Below are 25,978 nucleotides of genomic sequence, written 5' to 3'. Positions count from 1 at the left end.
TTCATCCTGATGCTTCAGAACTAACATATGAACAATTATCCTGCAAAGCTTAATGAAATCAGCACTTGCATGCATGCCTTTCTGGAACAAACAGATTTATCCAGTGCCTGATTTGTGATGGACGCTCAATGAATAACAGCTTATGTCTGAATAAAACTTCATTCCCACAATTGTAGGATCAGAATTGTGTACTTTGGAAACAACATTTTCCGTACCATCTTGAGAGCTGAACACTGAGTGCTACAGCAGAAGTGTACAGAGGCTTTGGCATTGAACCCTCCTCTTGTCTTAACATGCACTTCCCACAGAGCAGCCTGGACATCTTTCTTGGCATTATCCCCTCATTAGAAGACTTGGGAAGCAATAAATCTGTTTTCTTTCTGAGAATCTATTTATCTGTTCCCATGGGATGGCTGGCCTTGGGTGGGCTGCTGGCTTGGAAGAGGGCCCTTCATCCCTGCAAAATCTCTCCTAGTGCCTCCTAACTTTGAAATCTCCTCACTGAGGAACAATACTCTACATGGCTCCACTATGAGACACTTAAAAGATGAATGTCAAGTTAGAAAGGTTTATTTGTCAATGCTGAAAGCAGATTTGGCATTGCAAAGAAAGCTGAAAACCCTATGTTGGCTGGCTTAATTCTGGTGCTAGTGAATGCTGTTGAGTGCTGTCCAGCAAGAAGGTCCTGAGGATCCTGAGATACCCCTTCTGTGAGGCGACTGCTCCTTGTATTCCAATAGTTGACAGAGAGTGGGGCAGAAGAGAGACATTTGGAAGATACATCCTGTTGTGCATCCATCCCTGTGTCTACCATAAGTCATTCACTCAGGGCTGAGGGGAGGCACAGGCATCGGAACACTCCACCCAGGGATTGTCATAGTCATTAATGTCAGCTCCCAAGAGACCTCCCCTCCTTGGGCCCATTGTTTTCCACTTCACATGAAAACTGAGACATTGTCTTCATCTTTCCAATATTATTCCTTCTATGCCTTTCAGAGAAGCCTCTCTCACATCCACAGAACCCAGTGACTTTCTGTATCCTCAGTCAATGACTGTTCAACCTAAGAATCCTTGACATCTATAGCAATCTCATGGACACTATCTGGCACTGTTCTATAAAGGCCATCTGGTAGACCCTAAACCTTCATTTCTACAGCAAGTCTTGACATTAAGGAAGGTATGGCCATCACATAGTCACATAGACTCAAAGGTGTCAATACCCATCCATGAATCTTAACCAGAATTGTTCTATTTAACAATGTAAACTCCACAACCTTATAATTCTTTTTAGCCCTGAATTGACAAGCCATCTCTTCTACATAGGTAGAGTATATTCAGCACTTAGAATCAGATAGTTACATTTGACTTCATCTTTGTATGTAATATGAGCCAAATTATTTAATTCTTGCATGCCTTGGTTTTTCCATGTGTGTCTACAGAAATAGTAGCTCCTATCCAGTTGGGTCCCAGTTCAGACTTCATGAGTCAATACAGGTGATATTTGGAATACAGATGAGAACAAAAATACCAGTTTCAAGAATGTGATCTAAAATAATAATCATAGCTTAACTTATGATTCAACTACAAAGCTTTGGCCAGAGTTTTAATTAAAGTGTTGATACCTTCTAATAAGCTAAGTGTCCAAGAATATGATAGTGGCTATGAGCTGTGGAGTGGGTGACCATTACACCATAATAGAGAATGTGATGCAGGACCACACAGACACATTAGGAAGACCGGAGAAGGTATAAGACACAAGCATGAACAATATAAATGCCACTACGTCTCCATCTCACTCCATCAGAATGGCTGCCATTAAGGAGGCAAAGTGTCAGAGGTAAGGCGCCCTACACATTGTTGGTAGAAACAAATATTAATTCAGCCTGTATGAACATCCATGGAGAGTTACTGAAAATTAATATCAGAATTTCCTATATGATCTGGACGTACCATTCTTGAGGACCTACCTAAAAGAAATCAAATAAGCACTCAGAGATACTAGAAGATCTATGCTTGCTGCAGTACTTATCCAGAGCGGGCAAAATATAGAATCAGGTCATCAATAGAAGAATAGACATTACATAGGAGTATATATGCAAATATACCACGCGTGCACACACACACACACACACACACACACACACACACGTATGGAACTGGAGATCATCATTGTTGTAGTTTGAATTGAGAATTACTCTTATAGGCTCCCATATTTGAACATTTTGCCACTTAGTGGCCCTGTTGGGGGATGTTTAGGAGGCATGGCCTGGCTGGAGGATTTGAGTGTTAAAATGCTTCACCTACTTCCCCCAGTTCTCCCTGCTTCATGATTGCTGTTCAAGATGTGAGTTCTCAGCTTCCTGTTCCAAATGCTGTGTCTTTGTTCTGCCATCATCAAATGCTTATCCTTCTGGAAACATAAGCCAAGATGAACTCATTCTTCCTCAAGTTGCCTTGGCATGGTGTTTTCTCATAGTAACAGGAAAAGATATTAAGCAAAATGAGCCAGACTCAGAAAGACACATATACTATTTTTTTTTGTCTCATATGGGGGAACATATACATATACACATGCACATATATATGCACATGCATATTCATATACATATTCACATACTCATGCACATACATATTCACATACACATACACATTTACATGCACATTCACATACACATATGCATTTATATACACATACACATGCACATGAACATGAACATGAACATATACATACACATTCACATGCATATGAACATACACATACAGATTTGGGAAGAGGAAGAAAACCAATGGTAGAAGGGGAGAAGGAGGGACAAGAGAAGGTAAGAAGGTAAATAAAAGTGTTCGTGACACACGTGTGAAAATGACATAATGAAACCCATCATTTTGAATAATAAATATGTGCCAATAAATATATAATTTAAAAAGAAAATAATGTATACATATAAATACTGATCTAGTTTCCATAATCAGTGTTATGCAGTTCTTAGAGCCTTGGAATCCACTCAGGTAGATAAATCTGGCTTCTCTTCCTTCTCCTCCTCCTCCTCCTTCTTCTCCTCCTCCCCTTCTTCTTCCTCCTCCTCCATTTTTAGAGACAGGGTCTTTCTGTGTAGCCCTGGCTGTTCTGGAACTCACTCTATAGATCAGGCTGGCTTCATACTCAGAGATCTTCCTGTCTCTGCCTCTGTACTGCTGGGACATGTGCCACTAAGCCAGGTGGTGGTGGCGCATGCCTTTAATCCCAGCACTTGGGAGGCAGAGGCAGGTAGATTTCTAAGTTTGAGGACAGCCTGGTCTACAGAGTGAGTTCCAGGACAGCCAGGGCTACACAGAGAAACCCTGTCTTGAGAAACCAAAAAAAAAAAGAAGAAGAAGAAGAAGACATGTGCCACCGCTACGAGAGAGCCTCACTTTCCCATGCAACTCTATATTTATGGACATAACAGAGTGTCTCCAGCCAGTTGGGTGGCTGGAGGAGTTTCATGAGTAAACACTGAAGAGCTCAGAGAAGTTACATGGTCACACAGCCACTGCTTATGGTGACAAGGGCAAAGGAGGAAGAATCAATGAGCTGGTTTGCTGCACCCAGTCAAGGCTAAGCCCTTGTTGTGACTGTTCTTTCTTAGGGAGAGTGTTTTCGATGTTTCCACTGGTGAGCTGAGCAATGGATTCAAACACAGACTCTCACAGTCAGCATTGCCACTTAGCACTTGCTTATAGTAAGCAGCCTGTGACTCTGCTGCTATTGCCTCCCACAGCTTATGAAGCTCTGGATGGGAGCACATCCATTTGTCAGACTCTCACCTCTGTTGAGAGTCATTAGTGCTGGGGCAGTAGAGAAGGGAGAATGCTAATTAAAAATCAGAACACTGGTTGTCGATGAAATTCCTTGAGATGTATACTGATGCGATTCAGGGTGAGGTCAATGTCTGTGGACGGGAAGACAGAATTCCACTTTCCTGACAGATGGCTGAAGGTGATAGAAACTGCCAGATCACTGTGATGGGCTCAAAATGTCCACAGTTCTAAGAGATACCGGTGACATTGTATGAGGGACTTTGGGGTGTTGAATCCCCATCTGCCTAAAGCTTCCAGCTATCCTTCAAGAGAAACCCAATCTTCAAAGAATGCATGGCTGATTCAGAGAGGGAAAAGGGTTAATCTATTCTTAAGTTCCAGCAAATGAAAAGTACAACCTAGTTCCTAATATTCCTTGATGTGTTTTGAAGATCAGATGGTGATCATTAATATATGTGAGCAAATTGTAATCAAGATTACCAGTGTGTATTAAAACATTTCCCACAAAGCTACACATCACTACTTATGGACAAGAGAGAGATTAGTCACTGAGGTACCCAAACAACAAAGGGCATTGTCATTAATCTTGATTATCCACTGTAACTAGACAGTATGACTCTTGCTGAAGACACCACATACTGTCAAAGACATAGAGAAAAACAAGCTGGAATTGACCAGGAAGTTTTCTCCCTGCTGGCTAGCTTATATACTGCTAGAAGGTGACATGTCCACTAGAACACTGACCTGCTAGCTAAGAAATATCCACTAGTATAATAGTGGCATGGAGGTTATGGGGGTAACTAATTACTTTCTCGTTAGATATGTGAGCTGAATCACAGGACATATTCAAGTCTGATACTGTAAACCTAGCAAAAAGCCCATAATTTGGGACATTATAAGCCCTAGAGTAGCAACCTACTATTGTCATTTTGCTAAATGGTCACATTGTCAAACTGCATTGTAAAATTTTTTTCTATCTATAAATTGATGGTGCTCTCAACCTGGGCCAGAGAAGCTTCTTTATGAGTAGTGCTGAGATTAAGTGACCATTGAATGTTCAGATCTTTTCCAATCTCTCCCCATACCAGGTTCAGGGAACATCACAGAAAGAATACAAGGAATAGAAAGACTACACGTACCAGAAGGTAAGTAAGAGTGCTGTGAAATCCTGCCTTCTGGACCTGACAGGGTGTTGTACTCATGAACTCACAGTGGCTCTGCTTATCTTATCTGAACAAGACCTGTACAAGATCAAGCCACTCAAAATTCCAACACAAGACGAGGAGAAGCCCCAGGCCTTAGTCCTATTTGAGGCATTACTGGATGTTGGTGGCAACTGAGGAAGGAACAGTCAATCATCCTCCTTGGGGGAAAATAGCCCTTGTAGGTTGCTCCTGACCCAGTAGATGACCACAAACTCATGTGTTCATGGGCACAACTAAATGGACTTAGGGAATTATTCATAACAATTAACAAATAAAAAGAGAGCATGAATCTGGGAGGGAGCCAGGGGAGGTAGAGGTGAGATATGCACACATGGGTCAATTATGCAGTACATAAACATAAGTAAATTTCAAAGAATAAAAAAGAAGGTTATTAAAAAGATAGGAATATAGGCTCAATTTTTGATTACTCTAATTGTGATTTAGAAGATGTCAATATGTAATTGAGTGAAGGAATGGATGTTTTATTGCTGAGTACAAATGATTTCATTCCATTAATTACCTGTCAGCCCTGTTCTCATGAATACAGTGCCAGCCTATCCAGAATAAAGAAGCTATGAGACTTCTTGTGAGTGATGGAGGCATCGTGTTCAGGAAAGCAGGCTCAGTTGCACACATATTAAATTATGTGATATTTTTGTTAGTTACATATTTGTCAATTGTATGTAATGCAATCTAATCCCCCCTCTCTTAAGATTTGTAACCAAACATGATAATTATATCAGGATGGATGTTTCCAAATCACCTTTGTGTCTTTTATCTGAACTTTCCACATCATTCTCAATGACAGTGTCCTATTTTAGTAACAAGGAAATACACAGGGAATAATGCAGACTCTGACGCAAAACCTATGCAGGCCCAAGCTGTCAGTTTCCTTGATTCTATCCTAAACCTAATGTGTACATTCACAGAACACTATTCCCACTATGTGTATACCATTCTGTCTTATCAAAACTACATCTGGAGCTGCGACCCCAGACACAGGACTGTCAAAGATAGAGATGGTGCTTCTAAATTCTTGGGGACAGGCTACCTATTGAGCCGTGGGTAGTGTCTGCATTTTGTTACCGTGGTGACAGCTGCCAATGTGTGAGGGAATGCGAAATGTCAAGTTCTCTGGCACCATTCCTGGAAGACTCTGTAATTTACTGCTTTGCCATGTCACTCTCTGAGCTATTCCCTGGGATACAGGCTGTGACCGGCCCCAGATCTTGGCCAACTTTTCCTTGGGCCCCTGGAAAAACCACTTTCCCCTTAGTCTCTGTGGAGGAACCTTTCAGGGGTATTTTCCTCTTGCTTCCAGTGTCTCCAGGAACTATGATTGAGGGTCCCTGGATGCTTCTTGGGTTTTGTTTTGTTTTGTTTTGTTTTGTTGTTTGTTTGTTTGTTTTCTTGCCTGTGTTTCTGGGTGAAATCCCATCAAGCATGAATGGTAGAGTGGTGTTGCTGACCCCATCCTATTTTATGCTGTGATAAGGTGGCAGGAACTCTTCTCTATGAGAAGGAAGTAACCACTGGCGGGGGGGGGGGGAATTGCTACACATGAAACACGGGGTTAAATACTATCCATTAAGACACAATAGCAGGGTGGCCTCAGTAACCACAATTTGCCTCCTGCCCCCCCCCAATGTGGGAACAGCCCCAAACTACTGTCATAAGCCAACATAAGAGACCTTGGGTTGGTGCTTTGCACTGATTTTGTAGTGCAGAGGATGCCTACCAGTTCCTAGAGCCAGGGATGGCCCTTGGTCTCCATGCTGTGTGGATAGTGATAGACACTTTTGTGATTTTGTGTGAGGTCTGAGGTATTCAGGTGGGACGTCTACATGCTACAAATGTGTTCTTTCCAAACAGATGCTCAGCCTGACTGGACATATGGCTACAGTTTGCCCAAAGAACCAGAGCAGTACATGGTAGAACAGTCCTGGGGATGGCCTAGAGGGAGCTGCTGTCTGCAGTCTAGACAGACTGTCAGACACCAGGGTAGGGTCCATATGGATTAGCATAGCTGCATTTTACATAACTAGGTGGAAGATACTGAAGGTAGTCTCTCTGCTATATAGACTATGAAGAGTCTTCAATCCTACCTGTGGCTTAAATCCAAGCCTAACCCTTATTGGATTACAGTGGTAGAGTCTGGTTAGCAGCTCCTCTCCTGTAGTCAAGCCCAGGGACAGTTGCATCTTGTGTCCTCTGGAGATCTCTCTCCTCCAACCCTGCAAGTCAGAGCTCCCTGATGACAAAGGGCATATTCAATTCATGGTGTATCTTGGTATTGCCCAGGGTACCAGTCTTGGAGACTCAAGACATGTTTGTTGAATACACGAAAGTCTAAGTGATTTTTATGGAGACTCAGACAAGCAATCAAGGCCATCCTCTAAAATGGAAACATCCTTCTTATTGCCTGCTCACCTGGGCCCAAAAAGGCTGCCATAAACCCTAGTCTTCGAAGAAACTTGAAGCTGTCAGTCTGTGGCTCTGTCAATCACACAGCGCTCGCAAAGGCTCAGATTCATTAGGTGGGAAAAGCCTGTAAGAAAATGTTGTCAGGAAGAATCAATCAGTTTAAACATTTAAAAGTAAAATATGTGTCAGTCAGTCCCCGTGGGCAGGTTTTCATAATGTGGGGAGTTCCCCTGATCCCCAGTGGAACTGGGACATGGGGCTTCCCTCTGAGGTGTGGATGCCCTTAGGGGGAGGCCAGCAAAGGAAGGCTAGGCAAGTGCCTGGAGGGATTGGGATGTGAGGAGCCTATGTCAGAAATGACAGAGTCACTCCCAGCTCTTCTGTCTCACAGTCATTTGAAGGGGGGGAAGCCATTCTTTCTGACACAGAAGGAAGGGAAGGGATCAGTCGCATGTGTTTTTCAGACTGGCAAATGGAGTTTTTCATGTTGTTTTTTAAAAAGGATTTATTTTCTTTAATTTTGTTAAGTATGCATTTGTGTGTATCTTCATGAGTGTGTGTGCCCTGAATGCACGGATATAAGAAGAGCTGGTGTTACACAAGTCTGGGGGACATGTGGGTTGTTGCAAGAGCTCCTGGAATCCACACCTCATACATTATAAGCACATTCTATTAACTGCTTGGCCATCTCTCCAGCCCTTTTCCATTCTTCTTTAAAGGAAGAAAAAGAGAGAAAACAGGAAGGGAGGGGAGATGGAAGGGGAGAGGTGGAAGGGAAATAGCAAGGGAAGGAGGGAAGAAAGGAAGGACCTTTATCAGTTCTCAGTTTTGGAGAATTATACAAGAACAAACACATAGCCAGGCATATACTTGCATGTACATGCACACACACATGCAAACAGATACACAGTCTCATATGCACATGGATGCACACACCTGCACACATCCATACACAGAGATGCACATGGGACATCTTTCCAGATTTATCCAGTGAGGTTAAAGGTTGGGGGCTGCAGTTGTGGCATCAGGAGCAAAAGCAAGCTGGAACAGGATGGATGGGCCAGAGTGCAGGGGTGGGGAAACCATGCCCAATGTTTCCATGTGGGCCAAATTCCAAGGTGGACCCTAGGATGGCTCTTCTTGGAGGAAGTTAGCTAATGTGTCTGAGGCCAAAGAGTATACAGTTTGAAGCAGAAGGATGCTTTCTTGAAACTTCAGAGTCAAAGCTAACTAATAGAGTGAAAATGCATCATGTGCTTTCTTATTAGGTTTCCTAGGGACTCAGATGTATGTTTGTGGCAAACCCAATAGCTGTCTGCAAGTGTGGGGCAGGGTTGGAGCTCCAGAAGTTCCTTGCTGTCTCTGTCTTCTGCAGGCATCTTTCCTTCAGCCAGCAAAGCACCATGGGAGAGGACTGAGGCCCAGCATCATCTCATATCAGCTCGAACCTGTTTGAGAGGTGCTGATGCCTTTTTCAAGGCTGGACAGTAGGACTGGGTAAGGGACAGTGCTGTCAGCTTCTCATTCCAGTTACAGATCCCCCGGAGGGTCAACTTATAAAGAGAAAAGTTTACTTCAGTTTGAAGAGCTCTCTCTGCCCAAGGCACACTAGCTTGCTTGTTTAAGGCCCGTGTAATGAAGTGACATATCTTGGCAGGACAGTGAGAGACAACAAAGTTTATTCACTTCAGGGCTAAGAAGCAAAACAGACAGGGAGCGGGCTATGTCCCATAATCCTCAGTGATGCCCTGGTCCCAGAGATGTAAAGAAATACCACCCCATAAGTAGGCCTCACCTCTTAAAGCTGATACCGGCTCCAAGTAGCTCAAAACTGGGGACTTTACCTTCAACACTGAGGCCTTTGAAGGGCATTCCAAGTTCTAGGGGAAGAAGAAGAGACAAAGGTATCAAAGAGCTCAAGAAACTGGAAAAGGAGAAATCAAGAAGATATCTGAAGAGGCTGGCGAGATGGCTGAGTGGTGAACAGTACTTACTGCTCTTGCGGAGGACCAGGCTTCAGTTCCCATCAACACCCATACGGAGGCTCAAGTCACCTATTACTCCAGCTCAAGGGTGATGTCCTCTACCTTCAGGCCTTTGAGGACTCCTTCAGGCATGTGGTGCACAAGCATATGCTTGGACACATACATACACATAATTTATATAAGTAAAACTGTGTTTTTAAAAAGACCTCCTCCATCTTTAGTAAAAGTAACATGGCACCTATGTCAGTCACTTCATCGATTAGCACTCTGGGTAAAGTTGCCCACCAGAAAACCAGGGAGATGCAAGCGAACCCTCGTTTGCCTCGTGCTACTATGTTTGAGAGTGAGGGATCAGCTGTTTGCTGTGTTGGGTATTTATGGAGTCCAGTCTCTGGTGATGCTGGATTTTAAAATAAAATTATTGAACTAGGACTGTAGCACAACATACACAAAGCCCTCAGTTCCCTCATAGGCACAGCAAATTAACAACAACAGCAACAACAACAACAACAACAACAACATTTCATATTCCCTTACTCATTTTATTTCAAACACTGTAATTGCTAGAAATCCCACTGGCTGTCTTGATCAGAATTGTATCTGTGAATAAGCAGAGGTGTGCATGTACATGCACACACACACATCCTCACACATATGTATATATAAATTACATTTGCAGGGCTTGGTCCTCTTGTAAGAATGTTAGTAGCTCCGTTTAGAATGAGAACGAAGTTATATAGCTGCTCTTTAAGTCCAATCTAACACAAAGGGTTTCTGATCGTGATGGTTTGAGTAAGAATGGTTACAGTGGCTTGTATGTTACAATACTCAGAAGCCAGTTGGTTTGGGATGGGTGAGGAGGTGTGGCCTTACTGAAAAAGGTTTGTCACTCGGGTGGGAATAGGCTTGAGGTTTCAAAAGTCCCCACCTTGCCATTCCTTCTTAGTCTCTATGCCTCACCTTGTGGCTCAAGATGGAAGCTATTCGCTACTGCTCTAGTGCCATACCTGCCTGCCTGCTGCCATGCTCCCATCATGATGGTCATGGTCTAACCATCTGAAACTGTAAGTCCCAATAACCTTTTCTGTAGGTTGCATTTTCTAGGTCGTGGTGTCTATTTAACAGTAATAGAAAACTCACTGAGACACTGGTGGGTGTTCTGACAACTAGCCACTTCCTCTCTGCTCGTTCACTTCCTCTCTGCTAGTCACTTCCTCTCTGCTAGTTCACTTCTGGGAGCAGAGAACTCACTACTTCCTCATACAGCTCAAATCCTCTTTAGACAGATCTTTGTTTAGACAGGCCTTCAATTTTTTTTTTTTTTTTTAAGATTTCTATTTCATTCATTCATGTGTATTTGCCTGTGTAAGTTTATGTGTACCACATTTACACAGGAGCCTGTCGGGGGCCATAAAGAGCATTACATCTCCTGGAATTACAGGTCATTATGAGTCATCATGTGGATGCTGGGAACCAAACCTGGGTCCTCTGCAAGATCAATAAAAGCTCTTAATCACTGAAATGTCTCTCCAACTGCAGGACGTAGGGGTTTTTTTTTGTTTGTTTGTTTTGTTTTTGTTTTTGTTTTTTTGGACTTAACGTAAAGAAATATCTGTTTCTCCTTTATTGACTGATTTTGGCATTTCCTGGATGGACCAGTTCCTCCGTACATACCATCTCTGTCAATTAGGACTGCACTTTGCCAGACTGGATAGATGAAGATCATTCTACAGTAGAGGAAACTGAGGCTTGAAGGGACGATGAAATGTTGGATCTGGAATCGCATCCTAAGTCTGCTGTCCTTGGTTCATTGGCTGAGCACTGACATGGGCTTGCCACCCTCCCCTCTGTAAAGTGAGGAGGAGGCTGACACACGTGCCACCTCCCCCTTGCTTCCATCTCTATCCCACCTGACAGCTTGGTCTTTCCCACAGTCAGTGACCCTGTCCTAGGCTGAGGAAAGCCATTTCTCCATGGTGGTCACTTCCTGACTATTCTGTCCTCAGGAGTGGACAGATGTCATCAAAAACAACCCCAACACACTAACCTCCAGGATAAAAAGGGGCTACTTCCTGTTAGTCCTGGAGTATGGCCTTCAAAGGCAACTGCTGTTTCTCTCTAGCAAGTGTCTCCCATAGGTGGGATCTTGAGGAAGGCTTTTAAAACTGGTTAACTTTATTGTTGTCCCAGAAACACTTAGCAGGACATGAATCTACAGCTGAAGGCTGCAACTCCAAGCAAAGGGTGGTAAAAAGGGAAAGAATGAAAGAGAACAGAGTGAGAAGGAAGAAGAGAGAAGAGAAAAGGAAGAGAAGGAGGAAGGAAATACGGGAGAAAAGGGAAGGAACATTATTAAGAACAAAAGTGTTCATCCTGTAGGAAAGGCAAATTAATCCCATAAATGAAGTTCTTCCATTAGAGACATGTCATGCGGTTATTACAAGTTCTAGACAGAGCCTTCTGATGTCCTGCTGTCAGAGAGGGTCTTCTACTTGTCTCTGGAGAGCTTGTCAATCAGACATTCAAGACACACGGTTTTCTTGTATTGTTAAAATCGAAGTAAGTTGCCAGAATGATTTAAAATGAAAAGCTTCAATGGGGGTCAATATGATCAAGCCAAGCCATATGTATGTATGTACATATGAGTTGTCATGGTGACTTACGTAGAGTTTGAAAATACAAGTGTGAATGCCCAACTATGTAACAAAGCTAGCAAGTCGTGCCAGCCATTTCTTTTTGCAGAAATCTCACTGGAGCTGAATGCAGCTGCCAGTTGAAGACAAGAAGGAGGAAGGGAGGGAGGGAGAGATGGAGGGAAGAGAGAAAAGGAAGAAGGGATGGCCCTTCCTATTCCCAGGGCCCCTCTTGGCTTTTCATGTGAGCCCTGTCCTTCCTGGGTACCAGTGTATCCACAGCTCCTGCTGTCAGTTTGTGTGAACCCTGTATATTTGTCCCCATGGCTGTGCCTTACCCTTCATGTCCTTGAGGGAATGAGGTGATGCACCAGCCCAGGCCAGCCACATAGAGGGAAGTTAGGGAAGCCCTGAGTGCCTGAGCTGTGGTGCTCCACTTAGCAGCTTCATGTCTGAACATTGCTTCCTTCTGTCTTGTTATGTCTGAGATATGATCTGACCATACAGCACAGCAAGATTTGAATTCATAATCCTTCTGCCTCAGCCTTACAGGCACAGGCCAAAGTGTCTGGCTGAGTATTAATTTTATTTTAATTTCTTAAGGATTTTAAAAAAATTAAGTGTACATGTGCCCAGCATGTCAGTTAAGATGTCCAAGGAGGCCAGAGACATTGGATCCCCTGGCGCTGGAGTTTCAGTTGGTTCTGAGTCACTGAACCTGGGTGCTAGGAACTGAACTTGAGTCCTCTTCAAGAGCAGTATGTAACCAGTATGTAAGCAGTACTTAACCATCTCTTCAGCCCTGAATGCTAATTTTTAAATGTTTTAAAAAAATAACTGTTCACACGTCATAGCCTTCACATTTAACTATGTTTTAAGAATTTTTCCTTTAGTTTTTTGAGTTTTTACTTTTTTTATTTATGTGTATGTGTTTTGCCTGCTTGTGTGCCTATGTATCATGGGCATGCATTACTTGTGGAGGACAGAGGGGGCATCAGATCCCCTACAACTTGAGTTATGAATAAGTGGGAGCCACCATACGTTGGCTTGGAATCGAACCATTAAGCCATCTCTCCAGCCCATCTTTTAAGAAGTTTTTGAAACTCACCCAAATTAATCCCTGGAGGGGTCATACAACAATGTAAAGAAAGCATTCTGGCTCCCAGTTGCCCCTAAGCTTGCCTTTGCTGACATGTAACTTACAAGTGCCCCAACACCATAAATATTTCACATTCCCGAGTGTACCATCTGAGACCTTCTACTTCACTGGGGTTCTTAAAGATTTCAGAGAACAAAGTACAGTTTCTAGGTCTTAGTATTGGGTCACAGATGACACCTCATGTAATGGCATTAGCAGGAAGATGCCAAGGGTCGGTATGATGTAGGGAACCTGTGCTTCATCTGCATACAGAGACACCATCCTAAGACTCAGATGTGGAGACAAGTGAAGCTATTCATGGTACCAGTTCCATCATGCCCATGCCCATGCCATTTTTCTTGATGCAGCCTAGCTGCTCGCAAGGCAGCTCTCTCTGAGCTCCTTCATTGAGCAGAGGGACTAAGTCATGGAAAGCTTTTATGCGGCTGCGGTGTTTCCAGCCGTTCCTCCATGATTGACAGCTCTGCATTCCCTTTCCCATTATGGCACCTGCAGATAATGAGATATCGTGAAACCGGAATTTCCAGAGCCTGTGCCTGCCAGGAATATTATCATCAGTGTTCTAGCAAGCCATTCCTGCTGCACACATGACCTCTACAAATTTGAAATGTCAAAACACAGCCAGGAGCTGAAACCAAGGCCACTCCAAACCAAGTGGCTATTGGCTCTCGAATGTACAGGAGGGAGTCCTTTATCTTGGGAGAATTATGGATTACCAGAATATAGTGATCTTTTCATTAACCTGTATGTATTTAGAATGTAGATAATGTCTGTCTTTTTATCAGTCTCATAGTCTGTGTGTGGGGAGACCTGCAAAACGGAGGCTTCATATTTCCCCAGTGACTCAGGACCTGGGTGGGAACTAATAATGCAGGCCACAGCATCTCTTTGTTCTTACTGGCAATTTGGGGAGAGGGGCTAATTTTGCAGGTGTTCTAGCCACTCTCATTTTGTGATATTATCAGAAAAGACAAAGATGGAGGGTTTTGGATCTTCTGCATGCTTGCTCTATTTTCTTTGCATTCAAGGTAGTTCAGAGCTCTGAGTGGTTAGGGACTCACCCATCTATTTGGTGGAGATTTTAGCCTGTGTTATTTATTATGTTGCTCAAGTGATACCGAATTCAACAATTGGGGGAATCCACAGTGTGCTGTGGGTTATCATTAAAGATTTAGAAGTTGGGCATGGGGACACAGGTTTGTAATCACAGTAGTCACAAGACTGAAGCAGGAAGATAATGAGTTTCAGGCCACCCTGGACTGGGTATTTGAAAAGTAACATGTCTGTGGGTTCTAAGGTTAGGCCGTGTTGGAGGCTGGCAAAAGCTGACATAGTGGGAACTATGGACAGGTAGGAGTTACTTGAGAACAGACTTTCATGAACAGACAGCCATAGACATAGAATGACATAAACTCAGGTGACAGAAAAAGATCCCCCCGGCCTTGTTCATATCGTTGTCTGTGAAGGGGGTTCTGGTGAAGGAAGGTGGGAGGATGTCTTAGAAAGGTTCCAGAACACCTGCAGAATGGCAAGACCTTCACCCCAAAGCTACCACAATAGCTGAGACTTTCTTCTTCTATTCGTGCCATAGTACCTAAGTCCTCCCTCACTATCTATTCTGGGGCTTGGCCTCACAGTGAGGTTCTACAGTAGTCTAAACCTGAGATCTCAGCTAGTACTAAAGACTGAGTTGTGCTGCTTCCACTGGGATGCCTGCCTAGCACGAGGCACAAGGATGGCCCTGCTGGTGGCCAGCCTGGTGCTGTATGGGGAGAACTGACCACAGATGAGACCATGTGCAGAAAAGAAGCAGAGAAAGGCTCACAGGATCCAGCCATCTCTGAAGCCAATGTCCCTATATCTGGATATGACACCAGACACATATTTATTTATGTATTGGTTCCAATGAATTTGAGTTTATTTTCTATTTTCTTTTAAAAAATATTATATTTTATTAACTCTTTGAGAATCTCTTGCAATGTATTTTTATCACAACTTGTCTGAGATCCACTCCACACCTCCCTGACTTCATCCTTACTTGGTGTCTTTTTTCCTTTTCACGCATTCACTACTTTCTGTTGTTAGAGATATACACACATACATGCATATCTATCATCTATCTATCTATCTATCTATCTATCTATCTATCTATCCATCCATCCATCTACCTATAAATGCAACCTGTCAAATCTGTGAAGTGTTATTTGTATACATATGTTTTTAGGGCTTACTACTTAGATTACTGATTTCAGGACTCATCTCTGCATAAGGCTGACCCTCCTTCTCTCAGCAGCTGTTGAGTGCCTGTAGCTCTTCACCCATGTTGGCATGTCAGCTGGTGCCATGGCTGTGCTGGTCTTGTGTAGGTGATGATCCTGTTCAGATTTCTTGGGTGCAGCTTCCCTTTTATGCATAGAAGTATCTTGCTGGATACCCTGGTCCTCTTGCAGGGCATCTTGTTGGAGATAACCTGGTCCTCTGGTTCTTACAATCTCTCTGGCCCTTGTCCACAGGGTTCCTTGAGCCTTAGAGGTAGGGATTATACTGTATATGTATCATTAGGGGCTGGACACACCTTCATCAGTTGTTTTCTGCATTGTGACCAGCTGTGGTGTTCTGTTAGAGTCTGTGCCATGTGTGATAGCTACTGACCTTCTATTTCTTGAAATCTCAAATAATTTTGACTTATATGAAGTCATAGAATTGCATATTCCATTTTCACCATTGTGATTCTTGGGGTAACTCACTGGTATCCCAATTAGAAAAGGAAAAAATTGGGGTGTAGAATGTTTAGTGAATCCACCCCTGTACAGATGCTTGGCTCTTGAGGGCTTTGAGCTAGTTAATGTCTTACCCCATTGATGACTTAAGAGCATTATTGGGAGATGGTGGAAAGTTCCAGAGACAGAACCTCATTTGAGGAAGTAGGCAATGGGATATATTCTTTGGAATCTTTCTGGTCCCTTCTTGCCTTCTCTGTGGTCACCATGAGGAAAATCATTTTGTTCTACCACATTCTCCCAACCATGTGTTCTGTCTACTTTGGGCCCAAATTCTGTGGCACCAGCTGGCTATGGATGGAAACTTCTGAAACTATGAGCCAAATTAAGCTTTATAGGCACCCCAGCCTAAATCAAGCGCCTACTGCAGGGCAAGCATGGGGTGGCCAGGGAACACAACCTACTCTATGCAGACACTCAAACAAAGCTAAAGTCCCTGCTCAGGGAGCTGTAGAGCACTGAGAAGCAGTGACCACATCCCCTACTTCTCTGAGGAAGCACAAATGGCTGAATACCACCATCCTCCTGTGGGGTCTGAGGGGCGGGGCTCATCTCAGCACAAGTGGCAGCTTCAGCCAGAGACTTTCTATCCTTCCAGGCCAAGGAGAGTCAGCCAGGGAGGACTTAGCCCATCCACAAATAGATTCTGAGTATCATAGACAGATACTACATTAGATGAAAGCACCATGCTCCAGCACATCAGAGACCAGTAGCATACTTGTACACAGAGACATAGAATCACACACAGATACATACATGTGTGTACTTATTGATACACATATACACATGTGTGCATAGGAGGGCATACATAAATAAAAATAGAGACACATAAATTACATACAAACACATACATACATAGAGATGCATGTATATATGTAGATATGTATACATTCAGAGACACAGAACACACACAGACAGATGCTTGTATATAATTAAAGGCATGCAGAGACATACAGTTATTGAGATACAAAGGTATGCATACATATATGAATACACATGTACTTAAACATACAACAACATATATATACACACACATATATGCACCCAGACATAGTTATACACACATACACACACAGAGACATGCAGAAATATGGACATATACACAACACAAAGACACACAGAGATATGTACATGTACGTGTAGATACACACAGCTACACACAGATACATACCTGAAAATAGACAGACAGGCAGATCTCGGCACATGAACATACACACACAAGCATACATACATAAAAAAAAATTCACTCATACATATATGCTGCACACACATCCTGCTTTTCAAAGACACAAAGGAGCTCTCTCAGAGAAATCAGCCCACCTTGGCTCCAGGTCACCCAGACCTGACCACAGCCCACGGTGGCATATATCCCCATTTTATTCAACTGAAATCGTCCTAGGATCTCTGAAAATTTGGTCTTTGGTTTTTGTCTCTTTCAGGCAGTGGCGGGAATGAGGGAATCCTTTTCATTTTCTTCCCCATATCGTCAGAGACAAAGAGAAACTTGCAGGTACCAAAATAGACATCATATGGTAAGAGTAAAATTGTTTTTCAAAGGCACACAGGAATTTTATTAGCTGCCCTCTCCTCTACCCAAATATTGTAGGCTGGATTGGCAAGTGGGTGATCCTCTAGATGATCAGAGCCCAACAGGAGGGCAAAGAGGGAGGTGACCAGAGGCAGCAGGCTCCCGCTGCAGAAGGCAGGGTGAAGCTGGGGCTTAGGAGAGAAAATGGCCGCCCTGTCACCAGGTCCTTGTGTGTGGCCCTGTCAGGAAGAGCCTGTGCTCCGGCCTAGGGCTGGCTGGCTCCCGCTAAGTACTAAAGCCACAGTGGCAGTTGGGGCTGGGGGTGGGGGGAGGCAGGGACAGGAGATGAGAGACAGAACAGGGCAGCTGCAAATGAAAATCACCCTGGGGAAGGTTACAACTAGATAAAGTTTTCGACAATAAGATTCCAGAGACTGCTGACGGGAGCAAAGCTCAATATTTTAGTCTCAGTACAAATTTGCTTCAATCTTATACAACTCCCGTGCAGCATCGCCCACAGCTGCACGCTGTAAACAACAAACAAATCTATTTCCATCAGCCCTGCTGATGCCAGGAGAAAAGTGCTTGAGCATAAGACATGCACAGATGCAAAGCCTCACCTGAGCCTGGTGCTGCCCTCCACTTGGCCTCTCTAACTTAATATCGTTGTTACAAAGCTATTGGTCTCCTGGTAGCTCGCTGGCTCAACGCAGTGCCTCTTCTTCCAGCTAATCTGACAACTCCGATCCAAGAAGCATCAAGGGCCCAATTAAGAAGACACATCTTATCAAGGAGCTTATTTTGCATAACAGAATACAAATGACGAATAAAAATTTAATGTTTAATAACTTAGTACAAAGAGGGCTGTTGATATAGAATGCCTGGAATTTTTATGGAGGCTGTCAGACTTGTGATAAAACTATTATATAGGGACACTTGGCAAAAAACAGCGTAGAATTTTTCAGTAATGGTGTGTGCATGATGTTGCATTAATTCTTGATAGAGAGCTAACTGTAAGCCTGGGAATCAGCCAGTTGGAATTTTGGTTTAAGATGGTGAGTGCGCGGGAGCACCCTTGTGTGTGTGTGTGTGTGTGTGTGTGTGTGTGTATGCGTGCATGTGTGTGTGAGTATGTGTGTGTGTGTGTGTGTGTGTGTGTGTACAAGCATTTGTGATCAATCTAGAACACTTTGAAGGTGTGACTAATGCCATCCTGTTTTTACTGAAGAGGAACTACGGGTCTTTTAATGAGGACTTTGTTGAGTTGCTCTGTCCTTCTTAAGGCATTCAGTGTATAAGCAATAGCAGACCAAGTGTGTGGTTTTCATTGCCAACCACCCTGACACCAAGGGTCTGCGGGATTCTTCAGGGTCTTCTTGGGAGTACTAAAAGATTCTTCATTACCTCTCTGAGAGTGACTGAGCAGCCTGGAGGAATGGGAGGCAGGAAGGAGCAAGGAAATACAAGCCTTGTTAATCGCTGGGCTCCGACATTCGGTCCCTGGAAACAGCAAATAAAATATATTCAAAAAGGAAAAAATGCATTCATTCAAATATTTATTGAGAACTTAAACTTGGCTGCAGTCTGAGGGGAAAGCTACAATTTTACTATTAGGTTAGTGACAGCCCTGAACTCTTGGGTCTTTCACAAATCTGCTTGTAAGACATTGAATGGGTCACCTCTCTGATTGTTCAAGGGTTCACCTGCACTCTCTCTCTCTCTCTCTCTCTCTCTCTCTCTCTCTCTCTCTCTCTCTCTCTCTCTCTCTCTCTCTCTCTCTCTCTCTCTCTCTCTCTCTCTCTCTCCCTCTCTCCCTCTCTCCCTCCATCTGTTTCTGTCTCTGTCTTGCTGTCTTTGTATTTCTCTTTCCAACTTTTAACCCATCTGAGCCATTCTGAGCACCAGAAACCCTTCCATGACAAACTTCATCTTGGCCTTTCTGCTGCCACAACATTTCTAATCAATTACAGCTTTCATGCTATAGCCCAAAGCAGCATTGGGGACCTCCCTCTGCATCTTTATTTCTTTAGATCAGTTGGAGACACTGGGTTTAAAAAGTGTAACCCCACAAGATTCCAGATGTCTGCCAAGAGAAATCAAGCCTTCATCTCCAGTGAGGCTTTATTTTGAGTGTCTGTTGACTTGGGCTGTACTCCTGCTGGTGAAAGAGAAACTCATTCTGAAGTATATGTCCCATCTATTTTGATGGATGAGATTTCTCATCCTGTCCTGTTGCATTAAGGTTGCAACCACGAATGCTGAGCGGACTGATTGACCAGGAATGATTGACCATTCCAAGCAAGATGTGAGCCTTCTGAGTGGCCATGGAAGTGAGGGACCAGAGGGGACTTTTAGCACAGAGAAAACCAACCAGCACAAAATACATCCCTGGACATTATGGTGTGGCTTTTGGAACCCATAATTTACTGGATGCAGCTAATATTCTGATGCAAACTTATATTAGAATTAACACTACAGGAGGGGCTCTTACAGGAGGATTTGTTACAGAAATAAAATCTATTGGTAACAGTTTCATTGTCCCGTCATTATGAGCTCATTTGGTATTCACTGTAATAGCACCGATCATAATGAATTTGTTTGATATTCATGTGGCTCTCCCACACATTAACAGTTTCTGTTATAATTCACCATCCAATAAGCATTACTTAATTCAAATTTTGGACCAGTAAAGATGGTCCACCCCTACACTTGCCTGAAGCTATGTAAGAGATAAGAGATACATTAGAGTTGAATGGTGCTTCTGGATCTTCATGGTTCTCAGGTCAGCTCTTAGATACCGGTCCCAACTGGATATAAATGGATCATCTCAACTTCACTGGAGCCCAGAGAAGTCAGATCTTGATGCCTCTAGCTCAGTCCTCACATGGGCAGATCTCACAGAAATACGTGGTCCCACAGAGGCCCCGTGCCATAAAACTGATGCACCCAGCAAAATGTTGCTTTATGGCAAAATATATGTTCCTGTCCTCTTTGTAAAATAATTTTGCACAAAAAAGAAAGAAAAAAGATCAGGGCTCAACTTTAGTGTCTGTGCAAATGTTTGCCCAGCCTTTAGATCCCTCAGCCAGGGACGAGAGCCAGTTCTTCCACAGCTCTCAGTTGCTGGCAATCACATTGCCCAATCCTACAGAAAATAAAGTCTGACTGATAGTGGTCCAGTTACTCCATCACTTGTCAGGGCACTGGGTGAGAGCTCTCCATTAAACCCACTGGTAATTAAGCTTGTGTAATAGCCCTATGATGCTATGAAGCCTCTTGGTGATGAATTTACCTGCATCTATTGCCCAGAAGCAAAGTGTCCTGTGACTGGGAGGGAAGGTTCTATCCATAATGATGACTCTTTCTATTTCACTTATCCAAATGTTTCATTATCTCTGGGTTGAGGCTAACTACTTGCAAGCCAGCACCAACACTTCCAGAACAGACACTGACCATTATTATCTTGATGTTATTCAGCTTCTTTACCCTGGTGAACTCTGACCTCAGGGTTGAACGTCTGTGTATATACTCACACATCTGACGTCACCTGTACCTTCTGTGGTGACAGACTCTTTAACTCCAGATTGGGAAGTAAATTAGGGGACAGGGTTATTCCTCTGAAGCATATGTGGGATGTTAGTAAGTTGATCAGAAATGTCTACCATCCAATATGGTGGCACTTCCTGTCTTCCCAGAAAGAAAATAACTCTCCTGAGGAGTTCTTTCTTGGCTCATTGGGGATTGGGGGGCAAGTCATTAGTCCACTGGCAGTCAAATCAGTACTTCAAGTCTCTGACCAATTTGTTAAAATGAAGCTGATGAGATAACTGAGGGCCCAGGACTCTTCCAACTGAGGCTCCAGTAGTACTGGGAGTATAGAAACAATGCTTTAAAACCGGCACACTGGCATCTTCTCTGAGAACAGATTCTCACCCCATTTTCTCCAGCTCTGTCAGATTTGTTGCGTCCTTGTCATCATCTCAGCAACATGGAGTTGCTTCAGAGCTGTCTTTGGGAGCTCTGATTTCTCCAGCAGCTGCAAGCGACACCTGAAACCCAGGATGGAGGGTCGGGCGGTATGTGTTTAACAGCAGAGGGGAGGAGATTGTCTGAGCAGAACACAGCGACTTCTCTATTCCTTGTTCTTTTGTTCTTGCTATTGTTGTTTTTCTCTCCAACCTAGCAATGATTTCCCATTTTAAGAGAAAATATTAAGCCATTAAGCTGTAATAGAAACAAATGGCCTTTGGGCCTTTTAAACATTAACTCAGCAGAGGGGGGAACTGTGGTATGATCCTGTGCAGATGCCACAAGCATCCATGTAGTCTGAGAGCCAAATCCAGCATCCTGCTACTTATTTCTGGACACAGACAAAGAAGGAAAAATGGCTTTCCCCTTCTAGGGGAAGCTGCTGGACTTGGCCAGGTGAGCTGCCATCATGGTCTGTATGGTGAATTACATCACATGTTCCAGGCTCCAAGCTTGCCTGTCCTAGTCTCCTGGGCTCCCGTCAGAGCCTGTTATTTATACAGTTTTGAATGAGATCAACACACGCAGGGTGCGTTTATAAATACCATCACCCATGTGCCAAGAAGCGGTGCCGTCCCAGAGCCCTACCACCCACCAACAAATCACTCCTATGTGCCACACACAAGCTCACCTCGAATTAGTGAATACCTCTTGATTCACACCCATCAAGTGAACAGCATTTTTTTTCCCCTTTTGAAGAGACACCTACTTGAGAGAATCTCTCTCTGGAATTGAAGAAATAATGAATGTGGCCCTCGCCAGCCCCTGGCCTTTCCGTAGTTCATAATGAAAACGAATGTTCATTTTTCCTTTAAAACTGTCTAGAGCTAAATGATACTGACGCTTTCAATTTTTAACATCATAATCAATAAAGGCTGCTTATGCACACTTTGCAAAACCATCAGTTTAGAAGTTTGAAAAAAAATCTGCATATGGCTGCAGCTTGCTGGCTGGAACGCTCTTGCACTAAATCTTCTGAGTTAAAGTTTTACCAGTGTGTTATGAGTAAAAATGCCCTGTCAGCCATCTGCCAGTTTTTCTCCTAACATCCATATTTCCAACCCTTGCTAAACACTGGGAGCATGCGGCCACAAGAGGCCACCTCTACAATTAAACAGCGGAGCGCGGCTGCCGAAGCAAGGGCATGTCAGGAGAGAACTGTCTAGTATTAATTTTAAAAGTCCATAAAGACTACCTCTGACCCCATCGTGGATGATCGAGTAGCAGTTAAATGTGTTAGAGAGCGTTAACCCCAGGAGAGACGTGGGGTACGGGTTGGGGGTACAAAGAAGAAAGGAAAAAGAATTTTTTTTTTAAAGGCTTTAAAACAAAACAAAGCAAAGACAGTGACAGTGCTGGAGTGTCACAGGCTTCAATAGATGCTAATCACGGCTGATTAATCAGTCTTTAATTCCAGTGATCCAAAAAGGTTATCAAGTCAATTGTGCAAAATTAGCTCCTTCTCCGTGTCCCTCCATATACAGCGTCTCTATCGGCTCATAGGCGTTTTTTTTTTCTTTTTTCTTTTTTCTTTTTTTTTGCCAATGTTTATGAAGAATTCAGTTCATTAGCTCTTGAGAATAAAGTCAGAAACTGGAGGGGCCTCTGCATTTTCTCGCTGAGAGCAGTACTTAAAACAAATAACATCACTTCCTCAAACATTTATAGATTAAACTAAATGGCATTAATTACTGCAAATCTCCTATTTGTCTGGAGATAGAAGGGTTGGGAGAAAGAAAATGCTCTTTCTAAATCCCCGTGTTTCGTAGTAAGATCGCTCCTCTCTCACAAAAATGCCTCGTATGGTTGGGGGCAAAATGTTTAATCGTGGAATGAACAGGAAGCGAATGGCGAGGCGAGCTAACAAGGCTCGCTGTGAGGGGCTCGCTAACTTTTTATAGAGCAGTGTTTTGCAAAGCTCAGAAGCAGAAGGTTGCTTTTGAAAGCCCTTATTAAAACGCAATCCCTGCCACATATGTAGGAGCTGTCTTGGGAAATACCTGCTTTACCCATGTTTGAAAAGCTTGAAACCTGCCAAGGAGAGGTGAAGAAGCCAATGTTGGGCTGGGCCCAGGAAATCTGCCCCGGGGCCTTACCAAGGAAGCTGGGGATTGACAGGGGATGTGCTGAACCGCTTGCTTGTTTTCCAAATGTGCACCTTGTGGTGTGTTTCAGATGAGAGGGGGTGTGTGCACAGAGAAGAGAAAGAAAATCAAGTCAAACAAGCAAGGTGCTTTGTAAAGCAAGAAGCCATGGAACTCCCCAGGAAATTTACAACCATCTCAAGTCCTTGGGAAGGACAGAGCATCCCTGTTCTGAGTGCATGCATACTGTGTATCATCATTTGGACAGAGAACGTTGTCATTATGCCCCACCACGGGTTAAAAGCAGGGTTCTCAACCTGTGGGCCACAAGTCCTTTAGGGGGTCAAATGATGTTTTCACGGGGGTTACCTAAGACCACCAGAAAACACACAGACATCCACACTGCAATTTGTAACAGTAACAAAATCACAGTTATGAAGTAGAAATGAAAATAAGTTTATGGCTGGGGTCACCACAACATGAGGAGCTGTATCAAAAGGTCACAGCAGTAGGCGGCGGGGGTGGGGGGTGTTGAGAACTGCTGTGTTAAATGCTTGGTTCTTCATGCAAGGTATTCTGGGAGGATGGAGAGGGCTTTAAGGAAGTGTTTGGTTATGGTAGGACATCAGGAATGGCCTACCCATTCATAACATTACTGAGAAGTGGGAGGACTTTACAGAAAGAGGCACAAGAGAAGTCACTAGGGGTTACATCTTACCTTAGGTCACTTCCTGGTGTTCTGTTTGTGTACTTCCAGGCCACCACAGAGTAAGGAAGTCTGCTCTGTCACAACCTTCTGCCTCGACTCTTCTACCTTGCCACACCACCTCAGCTATACTAGCCTGGAAATGATACTGCTGTCTCCAAGTACCCTACAGTGCAGGGAGCAGAGCCAAGTGGGAGGTAAATGGCCAACACTGAACAAGTCCAGGGTCTGCTAGCAGAAGTTGGGCTACAGACCTGCATTCCCTAGCCTAAAGAATATTTTATCCCTACCTCAACTAAACAAATTCATATGGATTAATCTCTGGGCCTCAGCTTCTGTCTAGTTTCCTATATCTTTTTCTCCTGCCACCTGCAGATCTCAGGATGAGCCACCAAACACTGATACTGACCTCAGGGCTCACACGGAACCAGGGAGTCTCAGAGGCACAATCATGTTCATTGGTAACATGACACTTATTCTGAGAAGCCTTCTCCAGTATTCTCAAGTGTCTCCCTGTCCACTTTGCCTGTGTGTGTTTTGGCAAGCCGCTGATGGGCTTCTGATAATAGGTTTTGTGGCCTTTTATACATTTAAATTTTATTTTACTTTATGTATGTGGATGGGCATTTTGCCTGAATTCCTGTGCATGCCCGGTGCGTATGGAGACCAGAAGAGGACCCTGGGTCCCCGGGAACTGGAGTTACAGTTGTTAGCAGTCATATAGGTGCTTGGAACTGAGTCCCAGGAAGAGCAGCAAGTTCTCAACTGCTAAACCATCATCTCTCCAGCCCTTCTATGATCTCTTGTGAGTAAAGGCCTCTGAAGGCCAGGGTATCTTGTCTTTCCCCCAGACTTCGAGCTATGCTAGAACAAAGCAGGTATTCAGTAAACGTTTGTTGAGCAAGCACATGAGCCCTCACACTCAGATGCTCCATTTGCAATGTGCTGAGCAGATAGACCTAAGTCTTTTGTTTTGTGAAACTCCATGACTCTAGGCTAGACCCCTGAGCCTTCTGGCATCAGGAGAGTATAGGTTGCTGAGTGCAAGGGTAATGTAGGATATGCAATTCTGGCCAAGGCAAGAATTATGAAGGGAAAATTTGTATCAAGGCCCAGAGTTAGGGAACACTACGGTACATAGTCATTATTTCTCTTCTTCATTTATCACTATGTCACTAGCCAATTACTGAATATAGGTATCTTAAGGATAGGATTCTCCTCTCACCCTTCTTCCCCTAGCATAGGCATTCTCAGAATCCTTCCAAATGAATCTCTGGGTAGTTGTACTAAGTTTAGAAGTCAGAGAGAATGAACTCCTGTGTACCTAAGCCTGAGACAGATGCATTCTGAACATCTCAGGTAAAGCAAGGATCATTGACATCAAGGTTACTCTTGGAAATCTCTTAGGACATCATCTTGGGGAGAGTGTTGAGTAGGTAGCTTCCTGTTGGGTTTAGAAACCCATATTTCCCTCCAGTGTCAGAGAACACCATCTATTGGATGTGGTAGATGGAGCAGCTCCCTCACCTCTAACAGACACGTTGTAGGTGGACATGGAGGCACACATCTGCCATTCCAGGAGCATTCAGGAGGCTGTGGCAGAGCATCATGACTTTCAGGTCACTTAGGCTACAAAGCAAGACATTA

General features: G+C 43.7%; 1 long non-coding RNA gene across 1 annotated transcript in view; it reads right to left on the bottom strand.

Moving 5' to 3' along the window:
• The window catches only part of LOC116102048, a 139,134-nt gene that overhangs the window by 7,902 nt on the left and 105,254 nt on the right, over positions 1 to 25,978 (bottom strand). The window contains exons 2-3 of the long non-coding RNA XR_004122981.1: positions 9,223 to 9,307; positions 7,434 to 7,551 (exon numbers count right to left, since the gene is read on the bottom strand). This is a non-coding gene — a long non-coding RNA (uncharacterized LOC116102048). The remainder of the gene's footprint in view (positions 1 to 7,433; positions 7,552 to 9,222; positions 9,308 to 25,978) is intronic.

This window comes from Mastomys coucha, unplaced genomic scaffold (assembly GCF_008632895.1).
Source record: "Mastomys coucha isolate ucsf_1 unplaced genomic scaffold, UCSF_Mcou_1 pScaffold21, whole genome shotgun sequence".
In the NCBI taxonomy this organism is placed as follows: Eukaryota; Metazoa; Chordata; class Mammalia; order Rodentia; family Muridae; genus Mastomys; species Mastomys coucha.
The sequence above is the reverse complement of the archived record's forward strand: the minus strand, read 5'-3'. Positions and strand labels throughout refer to the sequence as shown.